This window comes from Alexandromys fortis, unplaced genomic scaffold (genome assembly GCF_014885135.2).
Source record: "Alexandromys fortis isolate MF-2015 unplaced genomic scaffold, M_Fortis_MF-2015_v1.1 scaffold_388, whole genome shotgun sequence".
In the NCBI taxonomy this organism is placed as follows: Eukaryota; Metazoa; Chordata; class Mammalia; order Rodentia; family Cricetidae; genus Alexandromys; species Alexandromys fortis.
The window spans coordinates 1-7,271 of NW_026068302.1; the positions used below are offsets into that span (position 1 = coordinate 1).

Sequence of the window (7,271 nt, forward strand, 5' to 3'; positions counted from 1 at the left end):
TCTTCAGAGTCACAGAGTCCGGCCAGTCAGGATGAGACTCACGGTTCTAGAGAGGTTTGCCACAAAGGTGAGTGCTCTCCTCCTAGGCACTGTACACACCAGGAATTGCAAACTGTCCGATGATTATCAACTGATAATAGGTGATCATTGCTGGAAGTAGTGAAGATTTAGAAGCATTTATTAAAAAAGTAAAATTTGAGATTGAAAAAAATCAATAATTTATTTGTCATTTTTTTTGGTCAGGATCTCAAGTAGCCAGAACCGATATTAACTGTGCTGTGTAGCAAAAAGTGGCCCAGAATCCTTGATTATCCCAGCTCAGCCAATCAAATGATGGGATTACAGTTGTGAGCCAACGAGCCAGCCTTGAATACATTTTTATAAATTTGAGAAAGCATCAGCTTTTAATTAATATTATCAAATTATGATTTAAAGTATAAGGTCTTTAGAAATGAACTACATTCTGAGGAAACATCAAATTTTCTAAAGAAGTAAAATCTTAAAGAAATGAAAAGTATAGCTGGATAGAGGAGGTACACACCTTTAGTCCCAGACCTAAGGAGGCAGAAGCAGGCGGATCTCTGTGAATTTGATGTCAGGCTGGTCTACAAGAGCTTTCTCTAGGACAGGCTCCAATGCTATAGAGAAACCCAGTCGTGCAAAAATAAAACAAAACAAAACAAAAAAAAAGAAAAGTATGTGTTAAAAGCCTATCTCTTTCTAAACAAGATATTCCAATGCCATTATCAGCATCGACAGTCAGTTCAGAAGGGACGTCAAAGTCATTACTCTCATTCCCTTGTCCTTCAAATATTGTCCCATTTAATGTCTAAACTGAAAGCTTCTGCTGTGTTAGTGTGGTGATAATAAGATGCGGGACCATAGAACCCAAGACCTTAAGTAACAAGGGTAGATAGCTTATTTTCTGAGAAATACATAATTGATAGAAAGGAAAAGAGCCGACTTCTAGGATTTTTTTTTTAAGCTGGAACTTTATAGAGTTCAGAATTTTTAGACTGGCTACCAGGTTTTTAAAGTTTGTCAGGACTGATCTTTCCTTCCTCTTCATGCTGAGTTGTGATCTCTTTAGTGGGCTGCTAATTACAGTTTGGAATTTTGTACCTGCATCATGCTTATGCCTTCAGTGCTTTGTAAGATGAACAAACTGTGCACCTGGAAGAGGCAGTTCAAGCTGTCATTCCACTACCTAGAGACTGAGTCAGGAAGACTGAGAGTTCAAGGCTAAATGGGCAAAACTTATCTAAACTCCTAGAGAACTGCTTCTATACATAGGAAATAAGCAGAATAGTTGTCTGCCATCTAGAAATCTAAAACTTAAACTATATAGAACTCATTAAAATTTATTAAATATATAAAATAAAGGGTTTCTTAGGACATGTGGATACAAGTAAATATAATTTACTGATCGTCTTTATTCATTATTATTATATCCCATTCCCATTTCTCTGTTACCCTTCAGTTCCTCCTAATGCTCCTACTTTGATTTATTGTCTTTATTGTTTCCTTTCCCTTTAATTTTTAGTAATATGTTTACATGAGTTTATATATTCAATATGACATTCCATTTATTACTGTTCACATGCATGTATTTTAGAGCTGATCACTTGGTATTAGATATCCAATTATGGGGTCAATCCTAGAAGAGATTTATTTTTCTCTATCACCTGTCATCAATTGGCTGGGATCATGTAAATCTTTTCCCTGTCCATATTGGCATGTTCTCTGTGGTTTGGGTTGGGCTAGTCTTGCTTAGTTTATGCTATTTTTGAGATTGCTGAAAGTACCCTCCCTGTCTTGAGTCTCTGTTATTTTACAATCTTTAGTTCTCTCTTCTGAGCTGTTCCCTGAACATTAGGTGTAGGAGTTAGTTTGTATTTTGGAATTTTGACTAAAACATTAGAGTTTATCATCCCTTTGTCATATGAAGCTCCAGATTATGGCTACTGGTGAGTCATCGGATGGTCCTGGAGATAATTCTCTTACCAATTTTGATGTCTTTAGAGTTATCTCTTACAATCTCCTTACATCTCATTGCAGTGGCTCTTGGGATCCTTTGCATACTTCTGATGACGGCAATCGCACTGTGGCTGACATACAGTGAGTAATTCGCATACATCATTTTTCTAGGCAGTGCCAATAGGCACTAATTATGGAACAAAGATCATACTTTGTCCATTATTTTGTCTGTCATCAGGTGACATCCCAGGTGGCCCAGAATTTTAAGGTTTTTTTTTTCCCCTGGACTCCTGAACCCTTGGACATTACAATGACTCTGGGGCTGCTTGTCTTACTCATAATAATATTCCCTGTGATAACATGTGTATTGCTGTTATTCTGATTTCTGCTTCAGTGATTATGAATCTTACATAGACATCCTGTAAAAAGTAGCAGTACAAAATTAATTACGTTGTTTTGTGGATTTCTTTCACAATCCTATATCAAGGACATGGTTAAGTGAAAAGATGGAATCTGTACACAGAAGTTAGAAGTTCTAGAACTTCAGCTTTACCTTTTGTTTGATGTCCTCACATCCTTAGAGAAAACCACTAATGGGCTAATCTCCAACAAAGCTGCAAATCTGCATGATTGTCTCTTTTCCTGTGGGTACTCCATCTGCTCTAATGATAACTGCGGTGTTACTTCATGTTTCTTAGTTCAAATTTCCAAACTGTTTTGTTTCTCTGACAATTTTACTTAAATATTTATTTGTAAGTTTTTTTCTACAAAACTGAAGTAATCAGAACATAAGGTGCTTGCATCATAATATTTTTTAGCTATTTTATCTATTTTACACTGAAGCTGCCAATTGTGTTAAGTTCATGTTTCCATTCTTGTAGTGAGTTAAATGAAGAGTTGCTTTTTATGTTTCAAAATAGCAGTTAAAGTAATAATATGAATTTCCTGTCAACTTGAAGATTTTCTCTAACCTTGAATTTCAATATTTACTCATTATAAGCATATTTTTGTATTACACCTACTACTAAGTTTTGTTTTTCAGTATAGCAAAGAAAAACATCAACTGGAAAAAACTCTAAACAACCTCACTCTAATGTATCAAACCATGGAAAAGGACAGATACTTAATGAAAAAATGCTGAGAAATAAACCTAGAGAGTGTGATGACCTCAAACATCAAAAGGAACTAGAGTCCCTCAACATAGAATGAAACAAATGCTGTAGGGAAGATAAATTTTGTTTGTTGGTTTTTTGTTGTTTTTTTTTTGTTTGTTTTGTTTTGTTTTGTTTTTGTATTGCATAAGGCACACAGGCAATGAGGGGATCTTGAAAAAGGAAATGCATTTTTCTGTATTGTTTTTTTTCTCCAGAAGCTTTGAAGTCCAGTTAGCAACTTATGAGGTTGATAATCTGTGGCTTAATAGTTGGGCTTCCTTATTTCATGCAGGGGCCTGAAATCTTGGAAACTCCTATTTGGATTAGGACAATCTTACAGTTTCTAGAACCCAGTGGCTATTCTTTCTTCTACTGCTTCCAGGAAATAGATTTACAATTTAGAACCCCTGAAAATTAACGCTTTGGTTTATGAGCAAATGCAAGTCTCCAACTTTGTTCTTGAAGAACATGGAATTTTACAGTAAGAGTATATTTACCAGAAATTTAAAATTTACTATGAAATAGAATAAGGTATTTGAATTATTACAGTAATAAATAGAAGTGTGTGTGTGTGTTTCCTCAGTAGTTGTTATCAAATATGTTGCCAGTTTGTGACCCGGCCGTACTTCCTGCAAGCACGTGGGAACTATATAATGGTGCCCACACTCATGTACTTCTGCTAGGGATCCCACTAGTAACACGAAAAGAATTAAAATGTTATGTGCTGTGAGAAACCTTCCTTACCGTGCATTATGACTGGTTTTTGTTAATTAACTGCTTATCAATTATTGTGAACATTCATTCAGGTTTTAATGTTCACCAAGAGCTTTTGCATATGGTCTCTACTCACAATAGGAGTGCAGATTCTCATTGTTCAAGGACAAATAATATTTTAACCTAATGAATTAAAATATATGAAAGAAATAAAAGCATAAAAAATCTTTGAAACATTCCAAACAAATAAAATATGTTTTATGTTATGATTTTAAAATAAAATAACTATAACTCCCAATCATAGCACCATTCTGTAATGCTTTTGATTAGAAGGCCAAGGCTGGAGGATTTTATATTTGAAGACAGTCTGGGCAGCCCAGCAAATTCCAAGAAAGCCTGAGCTACACAGTAATAACACTCCACAGAACAAAGGTCAGAGACAAAGTTTATTAATAGAGCAAGGCCAACTCCAATACTTCACAAAACAATCATATTGAATTGTTATTGCTATTCAAACTTCAAGCATTTTAATGTATTTAACTTGACATGCTTGGGGATATGGGTGAGCAATGGAAGACATCTCTACAGTCACCAAAAAAGTGCATCACCTTCAAAAGCTTCCTTGTGAGTCTCTTTCTTGTTGTCTTAAGGAAAGAGCATTTAAAACAGACCCCAGCACTACTCTGAGAGCACAATCACTTTTGAACTACTGTGGGCTCTGTTCATTAATGGAGCTCTAGCACTGTGTCCTACATGTAATGGCCTCAGAGCAGCAAATGTTCATTTCCCACCCACCAAGCTCCTGGGATCTTCAAAGCTTCTGCTTCTTGAACCTAGCACTGAAGCTCATTTGAGTGGAATCATAAAGTATGGTCGTGGGCCAGGAATATTTCACTTTGCATCCTCGAATCCATCCAGGCTTCTATGACAAACTTTCTTGTAGATTTCTGAGAAAGGGAGGATAATGAGAAGACACTGGTGTCTCTTCAGTAATTTAATATGCTCATGGCAGATGCTGTATCCTGACACTAACTGAACAGCAGACAGGAGTCTCTTGGAAGATTATTACTGAACTGTTGGTCACTTAGGTCAGGATTTCTCTTTGGGGGCATTAGATGTGAGAAATGTTTTAATTCCATAGTCAAGGCTCATGGTATAGCCAAGGCTGGCCTAGAATTTACTTATTAGTCAAGGATGGCCTCAAACTGTTGGTGATTTTCCTGCCTTAGCCTATGGATTTCCAGGCTTATAGGCACAAACTACCATGCCTGGTCATTTTACTTTTCTTTAAAAGATATAGAGTATTCCTTTGTTTGTATGTGCTATGATTTCTCTGATTCATCTATAATGGATTCATAAGTTGTTCCCCATATTGCTATTATAAATATTGCTACATAGAACATGAGTATGTATGGGGTCTCTCAACCTTCTACAATCTCTATTTCTGAGAGCTGTGAGATTTTACTTAGTTACATATCTTTAATAAATACATTATTCTAATAACAGAATACCAGAGAATAAGAGGTTTAACTATTCAGCTTCTCTGTTGTAGACAAAGATGTTGAAAGACACTGGTTCTGCTGTTACATAAAATGTTATTTCATCATGGACATTGAACACTGGATTGGATGTAAACAGACCTGCCAGGACTGCAGCTTGTCCCTTTTGAAGTCAGATGATGAGGATAAACTAGTACTGTAGACTCTTACTTGTCACTTATTATCCTAGACTCTGTTGTTACCCTTGGATAGTGAGGTACTGAGTGCAGGTAATTTTTTGAAAGTAAGACCTCCAAGGGTTGTATATGGTTTACCAATAATGTGAGCAAAACAATGCAGTAAGAGTCTCCAAGGAAATTCATTTCTGTTCCTGGCTGGCTCAGGACACAGGGTCTTTTACAAAGAGACTTGATATTTAAGAGACAATTGTGATTTTGCAATCTCCTCCCTTTCTTAAGAATCTGTAAAAGGGTGACTCACAGAAGCAAGTTTTCCCTGAATAATTTTAATCCTTTAGTATAGAATATCCAGAGACTGACATCTGTTTATTTCCACAGAGTGCCAACTACACTTGCCTGGAGCATTGGTCTTACTCCTTGAAATCCAGAAGTGAGACTGCCTGAAATGAGCAGTTGGATAACAATAGAGAAACTAACTGACTTCTGGGCCCATTTGAAAAAGGAAAATTATCTAAAAACCGTAAAATAAGTGGTTGTAACCAGTTGGCCCCATGGTGATTTTCACTGAATCTGCCCACAATATTAGCTTCATAATATTCATATCTTTCAAAACTGGTATCTATCTTTGGAAATGATTATTTAAAAGAAATCAAATGGTCAATTCCTGACATTGTCTGTTTACATTTATTATGAAAGAAATGTATCAAAATACATAGAAGGTATTTTTATAGAAAAATGATTGCAGAATCAGCTTGAAACCTTTATCATTTAGAGCACGATGCATAATTTAAACAAATTTATTTACATGTTTGAACAATTACAGCATAAAATGTACTTCCATATTATGTAATTATATACTTTTCTATTTGTTAGAGAAAACATAGTTAAATTCAAATTCATATGCCAAAATATATTTAGTAATTTTAGTAGTCATCATTCTATTGGGATATCATATATAACGTACATTATAATACTTCCAAATATCTTCCCCTCTGTGTTGAAAGGAGTCCACTTGTTTGTTTTCTGGCTGTTCAGCCCCAAACTAACAAAACAGGAACTATATTATTTTAATCACTGCGTGCCCTATTAGGTGTAGCTTCCCATTGACTAACTCCTGCATATTAATTTAACCCATTTCTAGTAATCTGTGTATTGACATGTGGCTGTGGCTTACCAGGTAAAGTTCTGACTGGCTTCTGTCTCTGGCTGGGATACATGGCTTCTTTCAAATCTGCCTCCCTTTTCCCAGCAATCAGTTTAGTTTTCCCCTCTTATCTACACTATCAGGCCAAACCAGTTTCATATTTACCACTGGAATTCACAGCATACAGAGGGAATCCCACAAGACCTCTCCTCATCAAGTTCTGCCACTTCCAAGTCTGAACTAAAGAATGGCTTCCTCTCTGGATCATGGAGTTTAATGCACAGCTCTTCACATAGAAATTTTCAACTTCTAAAAAAATTGTTTATTTACCTCCTGTCTGCTATTTCCCCTCCTACTTCTCCTCCCAGCCACACCTGCTCTTTTCTGACCCCAACCCCCATGAATGCCTACTGCTTTCCCATTCAGAAAAGAGTCCGCTTCCCATGAATATTAACAAAAAATGGACATATGAAGTCATATCAAGTTGTAGTAAGACCAAACACTTACCCCTGAATTAAGGTTTGAAAGTGTGACCCAACATGAGGGATAGCATCCCAAAAGCCAACAAAAGAATAAGAGGCAGCCGTTACTGTTTCTTGTGAAA

The 7,271-nt window shown here is 36.1% G+C and overlaps 1 protein-coding gene across 1 annotated transcript in view; it reads left to right on the forward strand.

The window, feature by feature from the left end:
- The first annotated feature begins 6 nt into the window (after positions 1 to 6).
- The window catches only part of LOC126495033 (killer cell lectin-like receptor 2), a 28,815-nt gene continuing 21,550 nt past the window's right edge, over positions 7 to 7,271 (forward strand). Inside the window, exon 1 of the mRNA XM_050132640.1 lies at positions 7 to 67. The gene's annotated coding sequence lies outside the window, so the exon portion shown is untranslated. The remainder of the gene's footprint in view (positions 68 to 7,271) is intronic.